Here is a 21,906-nt window from a genome sequence, read left to right on the forward strand (position 1 = left end):
CTCGTCGAAAATTAGGTTAAAACGAGAGTTGGCAATGTCAACAATATGGCGGTAGCAGCATGCGGAAGTAGAATTATTCAATATTCAAGACACTTTTTCAATCGATTTCCTCAAGTTGCGCTATCAAAAATGGCATTGATCGGTAAAATAATGCTTAATTGTTATTATAATATGAGAAACTGAATTGTTTACCAGCGTTTAGCTGTAAAACGTCACTAAAAACAGTGACCTATTTTACCATTGAGCAGAATAGGCCAATCAAAAATGCCGAGCCTCGTTGTCGTTGCTACATGAAGTCCATGACCTACTTGCCTACTTAGCTTGAAACAAATGCGCCGAAAACAGGTTAAAGGAATGCATTTATTGTTATTTACACCGTTTTTTGCTATTACTTTTTGAATGCATTTATCAAAACGTGCATTTACACACCAAAAAGCATATTTCCGCTTGCAATTTTGATTGCAGCAGACGCAGATTTTTTCGCCCAGTCCGGGTCATTTGATAGTCATGTGACTTTGTATATACTGGAGTAGTATTTATGAAGTGTCAGGTAATAGGTCATGTTGACATCGGCCGCCATTTTGTTTTGTCTGCTAGAGATGACAATAATCAGGGAATCATTGTTATGAATTCTTGAAGGTAGTTTGCTGAAAAACTTTATCGATAAATCATTCAATGATTGAACTGTTAGTCATTTGTTAAAACAAAATGTTTTTGTAATTTTAAGGGTTTCAATTATAATGTAATTTAACATAATTTCTTAGGTGTTCGATAAGTGGTTCGTCCACCATAATATCTAAATTTTTTATGAAAATTACAAGTTCATGTGCTTATTAACACAAAAATATCTGATTAATTCAGTGAAGAACTGTCCGATTTCAGGGCCCTCAATCTATCAAATCTGCCGCCAAATTTCGGCTGCAGTCCCCCACCTGAAAAGCATATTTTTCCCCCCTTAAACTGATTTTTCCCCTTAGAAAATGAAAAAAAAAAACAATAACAAAAAATTGCTGATTTATAGTTGAAAATTGACTCCAATATATCACCGTCCGTATCGCTTCAGGGCCCTCAATATATCAAATCTGCTTTTTTTCCCCTAAAAAAAAAATTTTTTTTTTTTTTTTTTTTTAATAGAAAGATGTGTCTCATGATTATTATATCTCAATTCTATTTCAATTTACTCTTTTCAAACATACTAAATTATGAAAAATGCAATGGATATAGTGCAAACATGTACAAATGAAATAATGAGAGAGTAAGTAAAAAATCCCCCAAAAAGGGAAACGCCGCGAAAAATCCCCCTCCTAAGGGCTGCGGACCCCTTCACCCAAAGTAGTGTGAGGGCCCTGCCGCTTTGTCCAATACAGTCCTTACGAAAAAGAAGTATTGTTTCTGGTTACCCGACGACACTGTTTTTTAACCGCTGACTCAAAAGTTGTTTCTGTTATAAAATTAATGTCCGAAATTTACGCAACTGCGGAAAGCGTCTGGATCGTTCAGAACTGTTTTTTTTGTTAATGTTTTGTTTCATTGACATTTATTCTAATCAATAAATGCTTTATCCAAAATGCAGTCTTCAGTTTTCAAAGAATATTTATCATACATGCCAGAATTTTTTAAGGTCCAAAGCGGGACATTCCATAAAAAATTGTCGGGACATTTGACCAAAAAGGAGGACACCTAAAACGATCTATCATTCCACCTTTACTGTAGTCAGTATAGTACTAACAAAAACTCTTGATACTTTTATTCAAGACATAAAACATCTGATATGAAGCATGAAATCTAAAACATAACAATAACAGTTTTATTAAATAAGACAATAGCAAACAACGAAGATAATATTTATCTTTTTAGAGTACAAAATCTGGAACATAACGACAACAATACTCATTAAATTACTTTCAATGGCAAACTTTAACGCAGGGGAGGCTATCCAGTACACTGAAAGTACGGGTTACAGTAAACTATCTAAGACAAGATGGGTACCACTTTTACTGTTTGTTGCGATGTGTTTTATGCATGTATCCATGTGCAGTCTGTTACTTGTCAATTGTCGCTGCTTAATTGGAGTTGGGTCAAATTGTCATACATAGCACATTGTTGTTTTTAGCTTAATTGGAGTAGGGTCAAACTGTCATGCATAGCACCTCGTTGTTTTTATTACAATTACACCCAATTACACTAGACAGAATTGGTATCACTTATTGGACTGTTTGTTGCAATTTTGGTATATTGCACATTCGGATTATCCCGCTATTTTGGAACTAAACATTGAATGTAAAAGACTCATTAATGACGTAGAGTTAATTTTACAAAACAATTGTTTTGTAAACTGTTAAAAACAAACACATTTTCAACATTTATTTCATTATAATACAAATATCGATAGCAATAAGCGACCACTATCTTGAGGACCACCATGGTGTGAATGCCTGATAAAATCAATAATTACCGTATACGTGCGCTTATAAGACGCATTTTTGAGACTTCAATTAATAAGTTACAGTTAGGTCGCGTCTTATAAGCGAGATACTGGTGAAAATAAACAAAAAATGTCAAAATATTGAGTTTACTGGGCTTATGCTAGCCAAGTTGGACACTTGTCAGTTGTTTTGAATCATCGCGGCAGCCATTTGCATTTTCTCTAAAGTCTGTATTGGCCCGTACCGTGTATCGGAACGCTATGTTCAGTGACCGATTTATTTGTAATAAAATGTATTGTTACTGATTTTGTTGTCTATTATTTTTTATTTGAATTTTGTTATTTTTGGGGCGTAAGACGTTATATTGTCCGTGATTATTCTTGAAAAGTTTTTATCACCTGATTGTCTGCGCGTGACGTCGTTAAATGCCATATAAATTGGCCGTTAAAGTATACGTGTGTAAGCAGCAACACAATGCCAACATGCTTAAAACAACAGCAAAATCAATTCTCAGTTTGAAACTGTCAATTGTTTAATAAACACGCTGCCGATTACAAATGCTATTTGACAAGTTTGTATCACCTGATCGTCTTTGTTCCACGTCATTAATTTTCAATTAAGACATAATTGACAATAAGGGTATCCTCTGAAATAAGTTACCAGTTTGCAACTGTCAATTGTTAAATAAACACCTTTATTCAGACGACCCACTAATGCCGATGACACATTATTTATTAGGGGCCAACAACGACGGGAGTAAAGAGCGACCTCATGCAATTATCCGCATATGGCTTTCTTCTAGACACGTGATTTCGAGCTGCGCTTCGGAGTCTTATCACTCTATCACGCGATTGGCTAATTTTATGAAAGTAGGCGTTACCTATTGTTGATAGACAATGGGCGTAAAATTTGCATAATCTAGGTAATAAAACTAAACGCTTTCAAAATATCTGCCTATTAGGCCAAAAAGAAAAATAGTTGTGTTTCAGGTCACCTCCTGAAAAAAAGTAGGGTCGGTAGGTAGGAAAAACTTATTATTATTGAAAATTCTTTTTATTTTTCATAAAGATCATTGACTACATTTAAATTGATCCTCGCTGTTCGTCAGAAATAAAATGATTGTTTTTGTTTATCTCTAAATTACGTGTTGCTACAAATTAGTTGACAGGAGCAGGCCAATCCCGAAGGAAGGCTCATTGTAAGCTCGACTGTCCAACAGACAAAAAAACTCACCTTTTCTTCAGCAGAAAACCCACGAACTTCCAGTTTCGATCGCTTCGACTGTGCTGGGTGGTATCTGTGCCATACATTCTTTAAAGTCATGGAGTTTGAATAAGAATTCAAAGACTTTGTTCCGGCATGATGAAAACATTTGTTCAAATTGACGGACAAAATGGACGACGCCATGTTTACAATCAAACGGAACGCTGGATATCGATTTTGCGGGAAAAACAGGCTGGTCCCCCGATTGCACAATGTGTATAATGTAAAGCGTTTGCGGCGACGGGATGTTATTTTGCAGGTCACAATACAATGATTCTGGTAATCGCCAAATTGGACCGGACGGAGATGGAAAAAAATCGCCGAACTCGGAACTCGACGGGGAAAAATTAACAAAAAAGGCAAATATTGGATAATAAGTTTTTGGGTCGGCCCCAAAAAGATAGGGTCGGTCGGGTGACCGGAAACACAACTATTTTTCTTTTTGGCCTTAGATTTCAATACCTGTCAAACAATACAGTTAAGATGACTGACACGATCAATTTTGCTTGTGCATTGATATTACGAACGTAATATGTTTGCAATTGTTAGGGCAAATGATTAATACGCAATTGTTAGAAATTTTGTCTATTTGATAATTATTTTAATTGCATGAATAATACTTGAAAATAAATTAAAACCCACTAATATATCATAAAAAAACAAATATTATTTACTTTGTTGTTTGATTGTTTTATTTTTCAGACTTGCGTGAATTACTAATTGTATGCAGCGCGAGTTTGAAAAATTCTCAATGTTTTACTAATTGATGATTTTCTTTAACATTCTGCCATTTTTCGGCCATTTTCCGGCCGATGAATACGGCAAAATTTGACCGCGTCTTACACGCCGGTCAGTTTCAAATCCACCCATTATAAAGTCCGAAGTCGGGGTGCGTCTTATAAGCGAGGGCGTCTTATAAGCGCAATTATACGGTAGCCGATAAATTGCTGATAAGGTGTCATAAACAACACTGGTACACACGAGAAGTAGAATCGGATTGTTAATTGGGGGCAATAAAGGGATTAGCGGTGGAAAGTGTTAGCGAAACATAGCTTGAATAGCTAATTTTATTGGGAACCTTTACCCCTTACATCATTTTTTACGAATGTCGGGACAAATCTTCTCATATCAGGACGCCGGGACATAGGGCCCAAAAGCGGGACTGTCCCGCCGAGATCGGGACGTCTTGCATGTATGTATTTATTTGTACAGCAATTTACAGATAAAGACAAAAGCTTTTTCTGTTACAAATTTCGCGTCCGAATTTTATGTCCGAAATTCACGCAACTGCGAAAAGCATCTGAATCGTTCAGAACTGCTTTTTAGCTCATCTATGTTTTGAAAAAAAATTATGAGCTATTGTCATCACCTTGGCGTTGGCGTCGGCGTCCGGTTAAGTTTTGCGTTTAGGTCCACTTTTCTCAGAAAGTATCAATGCTATTGCATTCAAACTTGGTACACTTACTTACTATGATAAGGGGACTGGGCAGGCAAAGTTAGATAACTCTGGCATGCATTTTGACAGAATTATGTGCCCTTTTTATACTTAGAAAATTGAAAATGTTGTTTAAGTTTTGCGTTTAGGTCCACTTTTCTCAGAAAGTATCAATGCTATGGCATTCAAACTTGGTACACTTACTATCATGAGGGGACTGGGCAGGCAAAGTTAGATAACTCTGGCATGCATTTTGACAGAATTATGTGCCCTTTTTATACTTAGAAAATTGAAAATTTGGTTAAGTTTTGTGTTTAGGTCCACTTTATTCCTACAGTATCAAAGCTATTGCTTTCATACTTGCAACACTAATTAACTATCATAAGGGGACTGTGCAGGCAAAGTAATGTAACTCTGACTGGCATTTTGACAGAATTATGTGCCCTTTTTATACTTAGAAAATTAAAAAAAATTGTGTTTTGGTCCATTTTACCCCTAAAGTATCATAGATATTGCTTTCATACTTGGAATACTCGCAAACTATCATAAGGGTACAGTAAAAGGACATGTTGCATAACTCAGGTTGTCATTTTTACGGGATTATGGCCCTTTTTTGACTTAGTAACTTTGAATATATGGTTAAATTTTGTGTTTCGATCCACTTTACTTCTTAAGTATCAAGGCTATTGCTTTCAAACTTCAAATACTTTCATGCTATCATGAGGTTACTGTACCTGGCAAGTTGAATTTTACCTTGACCTTTGAATGACCTTGACTCACTCTCAAGGTTAAATTATTAAATTTTGCTAGAATTGCCATATATATGATTAGATATAATTGATACTTTGACAAAACAAATCTTACTTGACATACCACAATAGACTCCACCCAAACCATCCCCCAAGCTACCCCTCCCCCATCCCGAATCCCCCCCCCCCCCCCAAAACAAAGTTGTTTTTTTTTCTTAAAGATCATCTAATAAATGACCACCACACCCCACTGGGGGCTGACGAGGTCAAAGCGTAGTCCGTTTCGCTACGACGTCGGGTATATGTTTTACTACGAAAACATTGTGTAAATACACTACTTAATCACTACACCATCTTTTCTGGTGTTTATGGATTAGAGAACGGAACATCCAGTAATGGTAGGTACTTATTTTCAATAATAAACTAATAACAAATGCGCGTAGTTGCAACCTTTAAGTTTATTTTGAGCTAAAATCGAAATATTTCGATTTGAAGCAATGCATAAGGTGGTTATTCTGTTAAATTAGCCAATTACGGTAACTTAAATTAAATAAAACTACATGTTTCTTTGATTCAGTGTACATTTCACATTTTAAAGTATAAAACAGGTTACAAACATATTTTTTAATCATTCAAATGCTATGTTTCGAAAGAAATTACAAGTCGCTTTATGTATAGGTTTCGCACAGAGTATGTATTGGTTGCGCAACGAAGTACAAATATAATGTATAGGTTGCTCAACGAAGATTCTGTATCTATTTCAGGACATATCACATGCATTTTGCAGTTACTGCAGACTGCTTTTTTCCAGTGCAAAAGATGCCGTGCTTCACTGTGCGCATTAACAGCAAACCGAAAAAGTTGAACCCGGTGAAAGCCGACAGAGTCCCGGCAGAGCCCCGGTATACCGTCACTCCGCCGGTACTCACCGGGGCTATAACTGCATTAAACCACGGCAGAGCTGTTGCAACGCCCCGGTTTTACCGTGGACAACCGGGGCTCCACCGGGAAAGTATTCAAATGTTTAATAAATCCGTGATGAACCAGGAGTTACCGGGAAGGACCGGCAATGACCGGCTTTGCACTGGAAACAACCGGAACTTCTCCGGAAACAACCGGGACGGCACCGTCAGAGCACCAGTTTACTTATGTAACGTAGCTATAAAGAGACTCTGCCGGCATTCACCGGGGCTCCACTGGGGCGTTGCCGTGGCTCTGCTGGGGTGTGTTTGGGCCCCGGTGGAGCTAAGGTGCCGTCCCGGTTGTTCCCGGTACAGTCCCGGTTGTTCCCGGTGCCACGCCGTTCGTTGCCGGTCCTACTTGGTGACTCCTTGTTCATCCCATAGGTATTAAACATTTCAATACTTTCCCGGTGGAGCCCCGGTCGTCCACGGTTCATCCCGGTGGAGCACCAGATCATCCCGGTAGGGCCCCGTTTCATCCCGGTAGATGCCTGATCACGCACTAGGGCTCTGCCGGCGTCATAGTGAGACTGGGCCTTAACCGCATTGTAACACGAGGTAAATTTACCAGCCGTCGTGTACACAGTAAACAATAACCTGTGACAGAAACCCATTGCCACACCTTTACAACAATATATTGGTTATGCAATTGCGGATTTGTGCTATTGGGGTCCTACTTTCCACACCTTACGGCTGTTACAGGTGTGGATTTTACAGGTGAAATCATGTATACGAACATAAAGTTCATCTAAAATTAGTTGACGATAACCGATTTTCAAGAAAATCGCTTTGATATTTACAATGTAAAAATCAAAATCTGTATGAGATAAATAATGATCGAAGTTGGGACATGGGATTTACTTTGACATAAGCAGCGTTTCGAGATAAGCGAGTTGGGGATAACGAGAATCGAATGTTTTTTGATAAAGAGTACCGTTTGCCGAAAACCTATCGTCGCTCTCTATCAAAATAAACGTATAAGGGATTGTCACGAGGAGAAGATGAGTCATTTTTATTGAGACCGACGACATTAGGTTCTCGACTCTCAACTGTCATCTTATATATGGATTTTCGATTTGAATCGTTTTCTTTGGCCTTGTCGTGAATTTAATTATATCATAATAATGTGCATTACCATGTCGACTGTGCTCTTCGGATCATGTTGTGCCGTTGTTACTACCTAGTCCTCAAAGGAAACATCAAGCCACTCGATGAATCTGTATTAAAAAAACTTTTCTTTATTTTGCCTTCGAGAGATAACCAATACGTCTTCTGTGAGAAACGCATACACGCTAAAGCGTTGTCGTAGCGAGGCATATAAGTATACTGTCAGAGACATGATCATGCCTAATAAAAGTAATAATAATAACCTTTACTTCTGATAACTGGGTCACCCTACACATTTCTAAACACACCAGTGGCTTAACGATACATAGATTAATTTGGAAATTGTAAAATTGTGTCATTAAACACAATTGTAAACCTAAATTGCATTTTTTAAAGTGAAACTTGACTTCGGTTTGATAAATCAGCGGTATATTTCATGTTTAACCGCATAAACCAGACACATCTTGGATTATAATTTGATGAAACAGACCTATGAAATGTCAGTGTGCTTAAATTCATAGTTTTGTTAGAAGAAAAGCATAATCTTACATGTTTTAAACACAATTTTCTACTACTTTGTTATCGATGTCATGTGTATTTTAACAATGTTTTCGTAGTAAAACATATACCCGACGTCGTAGCGAAACGGATTACGCTTTGACCTCGTCAGCCCCCAGTGACACCCTAACACTATACCTACCGCCCCCCCCCCCCCCTCCGCCCCCCCCCACCCCAATATTTTTTTAAACAGTTTAAAAAACAAATATTTTTTGTATTTATTTTTGAAATACTGTCCAACCATCCCACCCAAGAATCTCCCCCCTTCCCCCCCCCCCCCCCCAAAAAAAAAATGCATTATTTTTTGCATTTTTGGAAGAAAATGTAATATATGACCACACCCCCACACTATACACCCTCCCCCCTCCACTCCACCCCTCCCTCCTTTGTGATTGAAATAAGTTCAGACCCAAAAGATATTCACTACATCAGTGCAGAGCAAACAGAAGTCGAGATGCTTAATACAAGTTTTGAGATGAGTAAGTAAGCCCATGTGAATCAAACTCCAGAAATGTGTAAATATGTGTATGCTATTGCATATAAATACAATGTACATTGTTGCTATGCTCGATCTGTATGCTTGTTATTTGATATGTATGTATTATTGAAATGTTAATTGTTAAATTATATGACTGTTACATATTGTATTTGTTGTGGTATAATTTGTATTTATTTGTATGTAAAGTTCGATGTATCAGGTAAATATGTTTATGTATGTTTGTTATTTAATACATGTATATTAATATATTGAATACAATTCAACAACAAACTACTTTTTTTCGGTATATAATTCTATGAAAAACAAACACTCAACATATATTTGAATGTATAATGTACATAATAAAGCGAGATACACATACATGTTCTTACATATGCTAATGTGTTGCATTAACAAAGACCAACTGGTCTGACAGGTCAAACTGTACTCAGTGACCACACCGCCTCAGTTAAGAGACCACCTCCTAGATTCACATTGGGTGGTCTCCGAAGACAGGTTAGAATGTACTTTGATTACACTATTAATAGAAACTAGAAATATTGTGTTCAAGATTCAGTTCAGAGATGGCCGAGCATAAAGTTGCTCGCCAATCATCAAGACTATCAAAGAGGAAAGTACGGTAAAAATGTAGGTAAGCCTCAGCCTTTACTGAGGACTTGCCTTTGTGATCTGTGCCATGGCTTTGTTTTCTGTAGTAGAGTGATTGCCTGATCTGTTTTCTGTCTCTTGTTAGCTTGGATGGATCTTGTTGCTCTCTTGGTGATGTGCAAAGACTGATTCTTGGCTCTGTCCTGAGTCTGCTGATGGGACTAGGCAGCTGTCATACAGGAGTTGGAGCCATATTCCAGGTGAGATCTTACTTTTCCTTGGTTTCCTTGATACACTATCTTGAGGATCTTTTTGTGTGTTGTTTTGTGGCCAGCTTCCTCATGATATTTAGTTGCCCTCTGTCATTTTCCTCTGCACTTTCAACCTGTTGTTTCCATATTAATCTCTTGTTGAATATGACCTCCAAGAAAGTCTGTTAGTCTTTCCTTCCAGGCCGTTCTTTGGTAGAGAGTGTAAGAAGGGTTGCTGAGGATTTCCCCTTGTTAATTGTTATGCACCAGTTGCAAGTCAAGTTTAAGATCTTGTCCAGAGCCACCTACATTCTTATGTGGCAGTTATTACTAAATCTCTTGATCACCAGATCTCATGGCTGTTAGCTGATATTGACGCACCGGTAGAGGACCTCAGAGGGCTTTTAGCTGGTATTGACGCACCGGTCATACAGGAGTTGGAGCCATATTCCAGGTGAGATCTTACTTTTCTTTGGTTTCCTTGATACACTATCTTGAGGATCTTTTTGTGTGCTTCCAGGCCGTACTTTGGTAGAGAGTGTAAGAAGGGTTGCTGAGGATTTCCCCTTGTTAATTGTTATGCACCAGTTGGAAGTAAAGTTTAAGATCTTGTCCAGAGCCACCTACATTCTTATGTTGCAGTGATTACTAACTCTCTTGATCACCAGAACACAAGGAATCTGCATCCATGTCTGCTTGTTATCCCCCGCCATAGGCGGAGGGATATTGTTTTGGCGTTGTCCATCCTTCCGTTCGTCCGGCACTTTTGTGTCCGGAGCCATATCTTGGAAGTGCTTGGCAGATTTCATTGAAACTTGGTATGAGTATAGATATGGATAAGAGGATGATGCACACCAAATGGCATTGTACACCATCTGTTAATAGTATCTTGAAAAAATGCTCACTTTTGTGTCCGGAGCCATATCTTGGAAGTGATTTGGCGGATTTCATTGAAACTTGGTATTAGGATATATATGGATAGTGCTGCAACAATATACCGGTATATCGGTATATATCGCAATACGCAATCCGCATATTGTATTGCGATACGATTTTCGTCATACCGGTACGAAAATTTTACAAACATGCATCTACATTTCGTTCAGAAAAGCCATCCAAAATAATGATATCAAGGTAAACAAAACAAAGCGGTATTTTGTAAAAATAAATTGTTACGTACAAATGGCATTCTAAAAAGTCTATTATACAGAGTAGCGTTGTTACATGGGAGCATTCATTCTATGCTTTTAAACGAATTATCGTTGAATTAATTACGCAGAACTAAATGTTTCGTTCGATTCTGAAATAAGCATTATTAAATTTGTAATCCGAATTTCGGAAACATGCTTCCGAAATGTAATGCTAACGCGACAATAAAAAAAGTGCTTTATTCTTTTTCTCAATAAAAAGCGAAAGCGCGCAAAAATTTATACAGACATGTAGAACATCGCGTGCAAAGTGTGGGTGTATTTGTGTTGTATAAAACGGGAACATCACGTCAGGCGATTTACGCGTGTTCAGTGGAAAAAAAAAAACGCCCGATTGGAAGTTATTTCATCACATCTTTAAATAGTAACAAATGCCAAAATGTATTTGATATTTAAGAAAATTGGTGAATGTTTGTGTTTTGTGTTATTCTTGAGCATTTTTACCAGAATTTGCTTTAAAACGGGAATATATGGGATTAGCGGGTAATTGGCGAGTTATAATTTTTGTACAAGTAAGCAGTATTGCGATATATTGCAATACGGGTTTTTGAGCTGACAATATATCGCAATACGCTTTTTGGCGTATTGTTGCAGCACTATATATGGATAAGAAGATGATGCACACCAAATGGCATTGTACACCATTTGTTAATAACAGAGTTATGGCCCTTTGTATCATTAAAAAATGCTTTTTAATATAATCTAAGTGCTTTATCTCCATTAACACATAAGCCAGAGCCATGAAACTTGCCATAGTTGTTCTCAATCATCTGGGGGTGCTTGACATTCAACACCCATAATCCTAGGGGCTAAGGTCAAGGTCACACATTGAGGTCAAAGGTCACAACTTTAGTGTCCAGAAGCATATTGGCGGGGGATATCAATTCAATGAATTTGCTTGTTCTCCTTTAAGTAGTTCTTGTAAGATTTTTTTAATGAAGAGAATCAACTGAGTGGATAACAAAATTCGTGCATGTCAGACCCTTTATTATTGATGATAAATTATTTATTGCTGGTTCACTGTTAAAGATTTGATACAAACTGCAATATGTCCTAAAATATACTTTTTTTTCTTGCAGTTGAAAGAATGAGACGAAGAAGCTCGGTAGGTATTGTTGTATTCATAATGAAAAAAACAAACAAATTTGCTGTGGCATAGTGGATATATTGTGTACAGTGCTTTCCACAGGCCTTTTAACGGTCCCTCACCGGGGCGCTTGAATTTTGAAATCAGAGTCCGTGGGGCGCCTGAAATTTTCCGATTAGTGTCTTTTGGCAGTTACTGCAGCTAGCCATTCTTAGGATCAAAGCGATATCGACTTCGCCAAAAATTTTGAAAGCCAATTTACGATCCTTTGGGATCCAACTAAAGCCCGCCTAGAGGTGGAGCGTCGTTGTATTGGAAAATCAATATTGTCCAATGAATCGCACGCTTGGTATAACAGCACTTGTAGACTGGCAATACCTGCAGTTAAATCATTCCGACGACTCGTGACGTACATTTAATTGCCACAGAAATCCTGGCCAGTTACTAAGAAGATTGATGAAGGCAACCGGCTGTAATCCTCATGGATATTGTGCATTTCATGCATAATACATGTACTGTCAAAACATTTATTTGAATCGTAAAGTGTTTAAAACAAATTATTCTTGATTTCATTACACAACTGTTAATGATTTGTTAGCCGGATTTTTTTCGAAAAAATCTCGGCTTATAGATTGATGTTGTCGGGCGGGCGGGGGGGCGGGCGGGGTGGCGGCGTGCTCGAAAATGTTAAAGTTCTTATTTCATGGTATAACTTTGGTATGCTTGGACCTAGAGTCTTCAAACTTGACATGAAGGTTGGCCAGGATTAACAGATGACCACTGGTCATTTCAAGGTCATTCATTTGAAGGTCAAGGTCACTGTGACCTTCAATATAAAAAATGTTAAAGTTCTTATAACTTTGGTATGCTTGGACCTAGAGTCTTGAAAATTGACATGAAGGTTGGCCATAACTAGTTAGTAACCACTGGTCATTTCAAGGTCATTCATTTGAAGGTCAAGGTCACTGTGACCTTGAATGTAAAAATGTTAAAGTTCTTATTTCATGGTATAACTTTGGTATGCTTGGACCTAGAGTCTTCAAACTTGACATGAAGGTTGGCCAGGATTAACAGATGACCACTGGTCATTTCAAGGTCATTCATTTGAAGGTGAAGGTCACTGTGACCTTCAATATAAAAATGTTAAAGTTGTTATAACTTTGGTATGCTTGGACCTAGAGTCTTGAAACTTGACATGAAGGTTGGCCAGAACTAGTAAGTAACCACTGGACATTTCAAGGTCATTCATTTGAAGGTCAAGGTCACTGTGACCTTGAATGTAAAAATGTTAAAGTTGTTATAACTTTGGTATGCTTGGACCTAGAGTCTTGAAACTTGACATGAAGGTTTGCCAGAACTAGTAAGTAACCACTGGACATTTCAAGGTCATTCATTTGAAGGTCAAGGTCACTGTGACCTTGAATGTAAAAATGTTAAAGTTCTTATTTCATGTTATAACTTTGGTATGCTTGTACCTAGAGTCTTCAAACTTGAAATAAAGATTGGCCAGTACTAGAAGATGACCACTGGTCATTTCAATGTCATTCATTTGAAGGTCAAGGTCACTGTGACCTTAAATGTTAAAATGTTAAAATTGTTATAACTTTGGTATGCTTGGACATAGAGTCTTCAAACTTGACATGAAGGTTTGCAAGCACACTTAGATGACCACTGGTCATTTCAAGGTCATTCATTCTAAGGTCAAGGTCACTGTGACCTTGAATGTAAAAATGTTAAAGTTCTTATAACTTTGGTAGGTAAAAATGTTAAAGTTCTTATTCCATGTTATAACTTTGGTATGCTTGTACCTAGAGTCTTCAAACTTGACATAAAGGTTGGCCAGTACTAGAAGATCACCACTGCTCATTTCAATGTCATTCATTTGAAGGTCAAGGTCACTGTGACCTTCAATGTTAAAATGTTAAAATTGTTATAACTTTGGTATGCTTGGACCTAGAATCTCAAACTTGACGTAAAGGTTTGCAAGCACACTTAGATGACCACTGGTCATTTCAAGGTCATTCATTTCAATGTCATTCATTTGAAGGTCAAGGTCACTGTGAACTTAAATGTTAAAATGTTAAAATTGTTGTAACTTTGGTATGCTTGGACCTAGAATCTCAAACTTGACGTAAAGGTTTGCAAGCACACTTAGATGACCACTGGTCATTTCAAGGTCATTCATTTGAAGGTCGAGGTCACTGTGACCTTGGATGTAAATATGTTAAAGTTGTTAATACTTTGGTATGCTTAGACCTAGAGTCTTCAAACTTGATATGAAGGTTGGCCAGAACTAGTAGATGACCACTGGTCATTTTAAGGTCAAGGTCACCGTGACCTTGAATGTAAAAATGTTAAAATTCTTATTTCATGGTATAACTTTCTTATGCTTGGACTTACAGTCTTCAAACTGGACATGAAGGTTGGCCAGCACTAGTAGATGACAATTGGTCATTTTAAGGTCATTGAAGGTCAAGGTCACTAATAAATAGTATTATTTCATCTAAGTTTATTTTCTTACATTTGATAATGAAATTGATGGAAACTTCAAACAATATCTTACTAATTTGCTAATAAAAAAATTGAGATCAAACTTTCCTAATTGTCAATTCAAGTTCATATTTGTGACCTTAAATGTTATTGTTGTTCATGTATATGCATGCATTCAAAACATAACACAAGGTTTGCTCATGCCTTGAAAAGTACTTACATTTCATTTTGACCTTTGAACAATATTTCAGTAATTTAAGTATTGCATTGACAAAAACACGAAAGGTACTTTCCTGTAATTTAAATCAAAAATCCGGCTTCAATGCGGTCATCTCCGACCGCGGAACTCTTGTTGAAATATCAAATGAGTATAATTAAATTTGTAATCCAAAACCCACTCCCGAATGGCGATGTTAACGCGTTGGTAATCCGAACACACACTTCCGCATGTTAACATATTTTTGCTTCAAATAAGCAAGTGTCAATTTATTTTGTGTTGACCCTTTGTCTTAATAAAGAGCGCGAAAATTATGCAGCATGTACAACGTTGGGTCATTTGCTTTGAAAGCGTGTGGGTATTGAGCCTTGTATAAACAAGCACACATCACGTCAGGGGATTTACGCATGGTCAGTGGCAATATTTCATCAAATCTAACAATAGTCAATTATGCCGAAATTTATTTGATACTTAAGAAAAATGGCAACGTTTGTGTTAAATAAAGTATTGCCCACTTCATCATCAATATTTACCTGAAAGTGTTTTTAAAATAAACGGGATTATTGGGTAATGAATATAAACTTGAAAAGTAGTAAGTATGTAGTAATAGTCGGGTTGATTCTGATCTATTGGGGAATCGTTCAAGTCGGGACAGATATAAAACAATTAAAAAATATATCTTTAAAATAACTTTATAGTGGGAGGGGTTTCTTAAAGAGTCCTAGCGCACCAAATGACGTCTTTTTACGCTGTTTTCCTTAGAGTTATAACGCACCACAAAACGTCAATTGACACGTTAAATGGAAAAATATCAACGTCGGGAAGGGACACCGCTTCCGAAGCCACCCCTGTCAGCCCCGGGCGCCTGAAAAAATTCCTGTGGAAAGCACTGATTGTGTATATTGAGTTCATACTTATAAACTAAGAATAACATGACATTACCTTTTTCTTATGTCATTGAGCATATGACTGAGTGGTGGTTTTAAGAGTGACTACATAATTGTTCAATATAAATCATAGTCTTAAATACTGTTTTCACTTTCCTTGTATCTATTGTGATTAATATTCTAGTAAATTAATAAATACATGTACTTTGAAATGTATATGCAAATGATTATTAGTCCCCTACCGGTTTCACCGAAGGGGACTTATGGTTTGCACTCAGTCTGTCTGTCCGTCACACTTTTCAGTATCCTGCGATTACTTTAAAAGTTCTTAATATTTTTTCATTAAAATTTGGAACATGGATAGATGGCAATATGGACATTATGCACGTTATTTCATTTTGTTCATACGTCAAAAATTCTGGTTGCTACGGCAACAAATAGACTAGAAAGACTGCTGGAAATGGTGGTTTTCTGGATCCTGCGATAACTTTAAAAGTTCTTAATATTTTTTCATGAAACTTGGAACATAGATAGATGGCAATATGAACATTATGCACGTCTATCATTTTTTTCCCACGTCTACAATTCTGATTGCTATGGCAACATACAAAAAATATTCTGACAAATGGTGGACTTTCTGACAATGGTGGAGCTGGTAGGGGACTTTTATTGCTTGGCAATAGTCTTGTTAAATCATCATGCAAGTAATGTTGAGTGTTGTTCATTTGCATATACCTATTGAAATAAATGACAAAATTAAGGTGTAATGCCAGAAGCAAGATGACACAACATGCATAATTAAAAGAAACGGTGTGTTTGCAAGATTGTGCCCATATTAAAATTTACCTTCTTCAGAGTTACCAGGAAAGAAGTCTTCATGTTGATATGTCTCATGCTGAAAGAAGCGGCTATAAAGGTACTCGCTAATCTTTGTTTGAATAGAAATGTAGCCATACTATGCACCGTTATAGTTCATGTGAGTCCATAATACACCTACTCCCCAACGTCCCAAATTTGCTTGACTGCAGCATTTGACTGACATAGGGTAACTCTCCATTGAATCAAAGTGGTTCAGGGTAATTCTCCCTTGATTCAAAGTGTGAAAGGATACAGTTTATTATTAATGAGCTCATGGTTGATAGCAGATATTAAGCTGTTGTAGGCTATTAGTGTCATATGTAATGACTATTTTCAAAAATAGTTGTGGTTCTTAGCTTATTTTCATTGTAAAATAGTTTATTATTGATACCAATTGAAATTGCCTTGAAGTCAAACACCTTCACCCCTAAGAATATACATTTTCCACTTATTGGCATTTTTCCATTTACAAAAATTCACTTAATCACAGAAACAAACCTGTGTTTAATTTAATTATTTTGTCAAGACATTGATTGAAATATTTATTTTAAAGAATATGACCACAAATGGTATGATCACTTAAAGTGACTTCAAACACAACAACTTAGGGTGCGTTTTTAGCACTAAGTTGACGCAGCAAAATGTGCAAATACAAATGTAGAGCATTATCAATGTTGTTTGTGAGCTAAATGAGTGTAGCTGTTGTAACCAGCTTTTCATCTAAAATGACCTTTACATACCGTAGGTTTCCATGTATAGCACGCTCCCGTGTATAGCGCGCAGGCTGTTTTTTTAATGCAAAAATGGAGAAAACAATATTTAAAGACATTAAAACCACCAAATCGGACCGAAAATGGCCGCCATATTACTATTGCACAATCCAATAATCCGGGGCATTGGAAAGCTTAATTAAGCATTCAAAATATGAAGCGTCATTATGATTAGGAGCATGGGTTGCATAGCACTATACTTTTCTGACAATTTTGTAATTTTCTAGCAAAAGATTAACAGTCCACGTGCATTTCGTGAAAAACATGAGAAAATAAGAATTAGTGTACATCTAGGGATTTTTCCACGGGGAAAGCATGGTCATTTCCGGTAAATTTGAATGTCACATGGGAGACAGGGATACAGTTGTTGAAGTACACCACTGTTAAACGTTCAATATTTATACTAACAAAATGCAATTGCATATCTTCACATTCTCAAGTGTCAATTAGTGTCTCAAATGTCAATTAGCGTCTTAACAAGTCGTTGCACATATTACTCAATAACAAATAATCTGCCAATTACGAAGTGCAAAATGACCCCCTTTCACACCTACTGCTACCCGCAAAAAAGACCTCGTTCGTACCTTCCCTTGCCTGCTCTCCGGACTGTCGAAAACAATCCCCATTGGAATTCATCAATAAAGAAGTGTAAAAACACAAAGAAATGTCCGCAAGTTTATTCAAACAAATTTATTTTCGACCAAAACTTATTCTACCGCATTCATATCTACAAGTAACGACTTCTTGTTGTTTCGAAAATGGCCCCCTCAGTCTGTACGGTTATACTATACTTAAATTAAACTGTGAGTGTTTTTCACGTTTTCCTTTGATTAAAATACGCCGCTGTTAGTTAGCATAGTGTGTGAGTAAAACGATGAAATTAATTATCACCTTTTTATTTCAATTGAAAATCGGCAGAAAGTTGCAACATCGACGACAAAGAACTAATTATTTAATTATCACTCTTTAATTTAGATCGATAGTCAGTTTGGACATAATTTATTTATTGTCACGCTTATTTTCATTTTTAATCTTATATTACGACATTTGCGACCGGCCGCTATTTTGTTTGCAGACGACAATATTAACTGCGTATTCATAGCTCCACCCATTTTTATGTTTCATTCAACGTCATTTCATGTGTAAGCGAGCTCAGTTTTGATTGGCCAGCTACCATGTGCACTTCAATAACAATAAGGTCAAGCGATGTCTCGATACAGGTGCAGACCGGTTTTTAGCCGGATTTTTTTCGAAAAAATCTCGGCTTATAGATTGATGTTGTCGGGCGGGCGGGCGGGCGTGGTGGCGGCGTGCTCGAAAATGTTAAAGTTCTTATTTCATGGTATAACTTTGGTATGCTTGGACCTAGAGTCTTCAAACTTGACATGAAGGTTGGCCAGGATTAACAGATGACCACTGGTCATTTCAAGGTCATTCATTTGAAGGTCAAGGTCACTGTGACCTTCAATATAAAAAATGTTAAAGTTCTTATAACTTTGGTATGCTTGGACCTAGAGTCTTGAAACTTGACATGAAGGTTGGCCATAACTAGTTAGTAACCACTGGTCATTTCAAGGTCATTCATTTGAAGGTCAAGGTCACTGTGACCTTGAATGTAAAAATGTTAAAGTTCTTATTTCATGGTATAACTTTGGTATGCTTGGACCTAGAGTCTTCAAACTTGACATGAAGGTTGGCCAGGATTAACAGATGACCACTGGTCATTTCAAGGTCATTCATTTGAAGGTGAAGGTCACTGTGACCTTCAATATAAAAATGTTAAAGTTGTTATAACTTTGGTATGCTTGGACCTAGAGTCTTGAAACTTGACATGAAGGTTGGCCAGAACTAGTAAGTAACCACTGGACATTTCAAGGTCATTCATTTGAAGGTCAAGGTCACTGTGACCTTGAATGTAAAAATGTTAAAGTTGTTATAACTTTGGTATGCTTGGACCTAGAGTCTTGAAACTTGACATGAAGGTTGGCCAGAACTAGTAAGTAATCACTGGACATTTCAAGGTCATTCATTTAAAGGTCAAGGTCACTGTGACCTTGAATGTAAAAATGTTAAAGTTCTTATTTCATGTTATAACTTTGGTATGCTTGTACCTAGAGTCTTCAAACTTGAAATAAAGATTGGCCAGTACTAGATAAAACTTTCCTAATTGTCAATTCAAGTTCATATTTGTGACCTTAAATGTTATTGTTGTTCATGTATATGCATGCATTCAAAACATAACACAAGGTTTGCTCATGCCTTGAAAAGTACTTACATTTCATTTTGACCTTTGAACAATATTTCAGTAATTTAAGTATTGCATTGACAAAAACACGAAAGGTACTTTCCTGTCATTTAAATCAAAAATCCGGCTTCAATGCGGTCATCTCCGACCGCGGAACTCTTGTTGTTCACCGTTCAAATTGCGAATACTTTCATTGAAACAAAGAGAAAAATATAGAAAACCAATTTCGGGTTAAAATGGCGGCTATTTTCAATGAAATTTTACGAGATTTTAGTATTTTCTCAAATCGGATTTTTCTTGAGCCAAATTCTCAATATTTTCGCAAATGGCTCAAGTGGCGAACGACAGCGCGAGCCCAGATTATAGGGTGGTAGTTTTCTGGAAAAAAACATGGCGGCCATTTTTATTATTTACGATTACACAACATATTTTTTACCAATTTAGCAGCCAGGATAGTGTTGTATCAATGTATAGCGCGCACCAGCTTTTTAATTTGAATTTTGGAGGTAAAACACTGCGCGCTATACGTGGAAACCTACGGTTATTCCAGCAGACTCTAATGAATACATTCCATTTATTTCATTGGCTGATTTGAGCATTATCCCCCATAACATTTAAAACCTATAACTGTCTTTGTAGTATAGGATGTACCACTAATCAGTTTAGGGAAATGTGGAATGTTAATTTTTGCTCAGTTACAGTTACTCACTACTGGTAGATTCCATCCTAAAGTCTTTTAGGGTCAATGCTGTGTCAGTAAATCGTCAGGGTAAGAGAGAATGTACTATCAATAAAAGCCTTATGTTGATAACACAGAATTGATGCCTTCAAGATATCAAATAAAGCAAAAATTAGGAAAATACATTAATGAATATCTATCGGTAAATGACATGTGTCTTGCATTCTGAGACAAAACTACCGATAACGCGCGTGTCCATGATAGAGCGAAATTGTTTAATTATCTAGCCACAGGTGTGGGACGTAGGTGGTCAGCTTGACTGAAAATCTTTCCTGCAAGCCAGCAATTGCTTCTGATATTTGCCAGTTTGCTATCAATAACACAGTTTGACTTCAATTTTCTATTGGAAAGTACTGTGCTTTGATGTTCTATTAACAAGACGCAATATGCTGCCAGTTTTGCTCCAGTGTAGGCTGCGCATCCATGCAGTCTTGTCAGGACATGCAAACTGAGGACGATAATCAGGATTTACCACATAACCTTTCTTTTTATAGCGTAAAACGTAGCCATGGACCAGAGTACAAATGTTCCCAGGCTGGGCTTGAGCTACTCTGTCGGCATAAGAACAATCACACAGATGTAACAGCGATATTTTAATGTATGGACAAAAAACAACTTGTCTGAAGCAAATATTACATGTTTCGATGACAAAGAAATAAATTCATTATAAGCCACGTGAACACATGTAGTAAAATTGGCATGTACGAACACTGTTATGTGGTTTAATATATATGTGCCCTTGACATAACAAACATCTCATGTGATGGACGAGTCCATCAGTACTTAAACCTTTGTTTTAAATTAAATAATTTAAAAAAGTAAATTGTGTACCTTTATTTCAAAGTCAGTATACACTTGGAATATGTTTTTGAAAGATATTTCTTGTTATACCGTATATAGTCACGTTCATTGGAATGATAATGTGGTTTGGTTCTGATCTGTTTGCATCTGCCAGTAAGTTAACTTATTAGGGGGAATTATGTTTGTCTCAAGACACCGTATAATGCGTCATGTCGATGACAGGGTGTGCCGTCAAAGATAGACAGTTGGATACAAGTCAGTAATGTAAAAATAGAATTAGCATTTTGTAAATATAATTGTTTGAATTTTCTATTTCAAGCAGCATCTACCGAGGCGGTAAATCAGCCTTCCAAATCTCGTCTACCGGAGCTTGAGAACACCCCAAGAAAAGCCTGTCCCGATAAGCAATGTAAAAGCCTGCCCCGTTGAGAAATCTAAAAAGACACCTAGGAAAGAATAAATTCGGTACAACTTAGTATCTTAAGCCTATTCTTACAACTAACAAATGCTCATTATGAGCTTTTGTACGTCGTTTGTCGAGTACTGGTTGTTGTGGTTTGTCGCGTATTAGTGCCTTACCAATCTAGAGGTAACTAAGAATCACTTGCGTCCACTAACAAGGTGTACAGGTAAAATCTAAGTGCTCAGGGTGAGCTTCTGTTGTCGGCCTGTTTAGGGCGTCTTTGTAGACGCCTATGTTGCCTATGTAGATGCCTTATTTTTATGCCCCCAAAGGAGGGAATATAGTGATCGCACTGTCCGTCCG

General features: G+C 37.1%; 1 protein-coding gene across 44 annotated transcripts in view; it reads left to right on the top strand.

Annotated features, from left to right (window-relative positions):
• Nucleotides 1-21,906, top strand: part of LOC127832629 (uncharacterized) — a 62,878-nt gene that overhangs the window by 3,191 nt on the left and 37,781 nt on the right. For 12 of the 44 annotated variants that reach the window (XR_008027003.1, XR_008027012.1, XR_008027008.1 and 9 more), the window contains exons 1-5: nucleotides 8,907-9,847; nucleotides 10,189-10,292; nucleotides 12,126-12,151; nucleotides 16,583-16,643; nucleotides 21,460-21,605. The gene's annotated coding sequence lies outside the window, so the exon portion shown is untranslated. Of the gene's footprint in view, nucleotides 1-7,048; nucleotides 7,394-8,899; nucleotides 9,848-10,188; nucleotides 10,293-12,125; nucleotides 12,152-16,582; nucleotides 16,644-21,459; nucleotides 21,606-21,906 lie in introns of those variants that run through there. The other 32 variants (XR_008026997.1, XR_008027006.1, XR_008027004.1 and 29 more) reach the window with 17 other exon arrangements.

This window comes from Dreissena polymorpha, chromosome 5, assembly GCF_020536995.1.
Source record: "Dreissena polymorpha isolate Duluth1 chromosome 5, UMN_Dpol_1.0, whole genome shotgun sequence".
In the NCBI taxonomy this organism is placed as follows: domain Eukaryota; kingdom Metazoa; phylum Mollusca; class Bivalvia; order Myida; family Dreissenidae; genus Dreissena; species Dreissena polymorpha.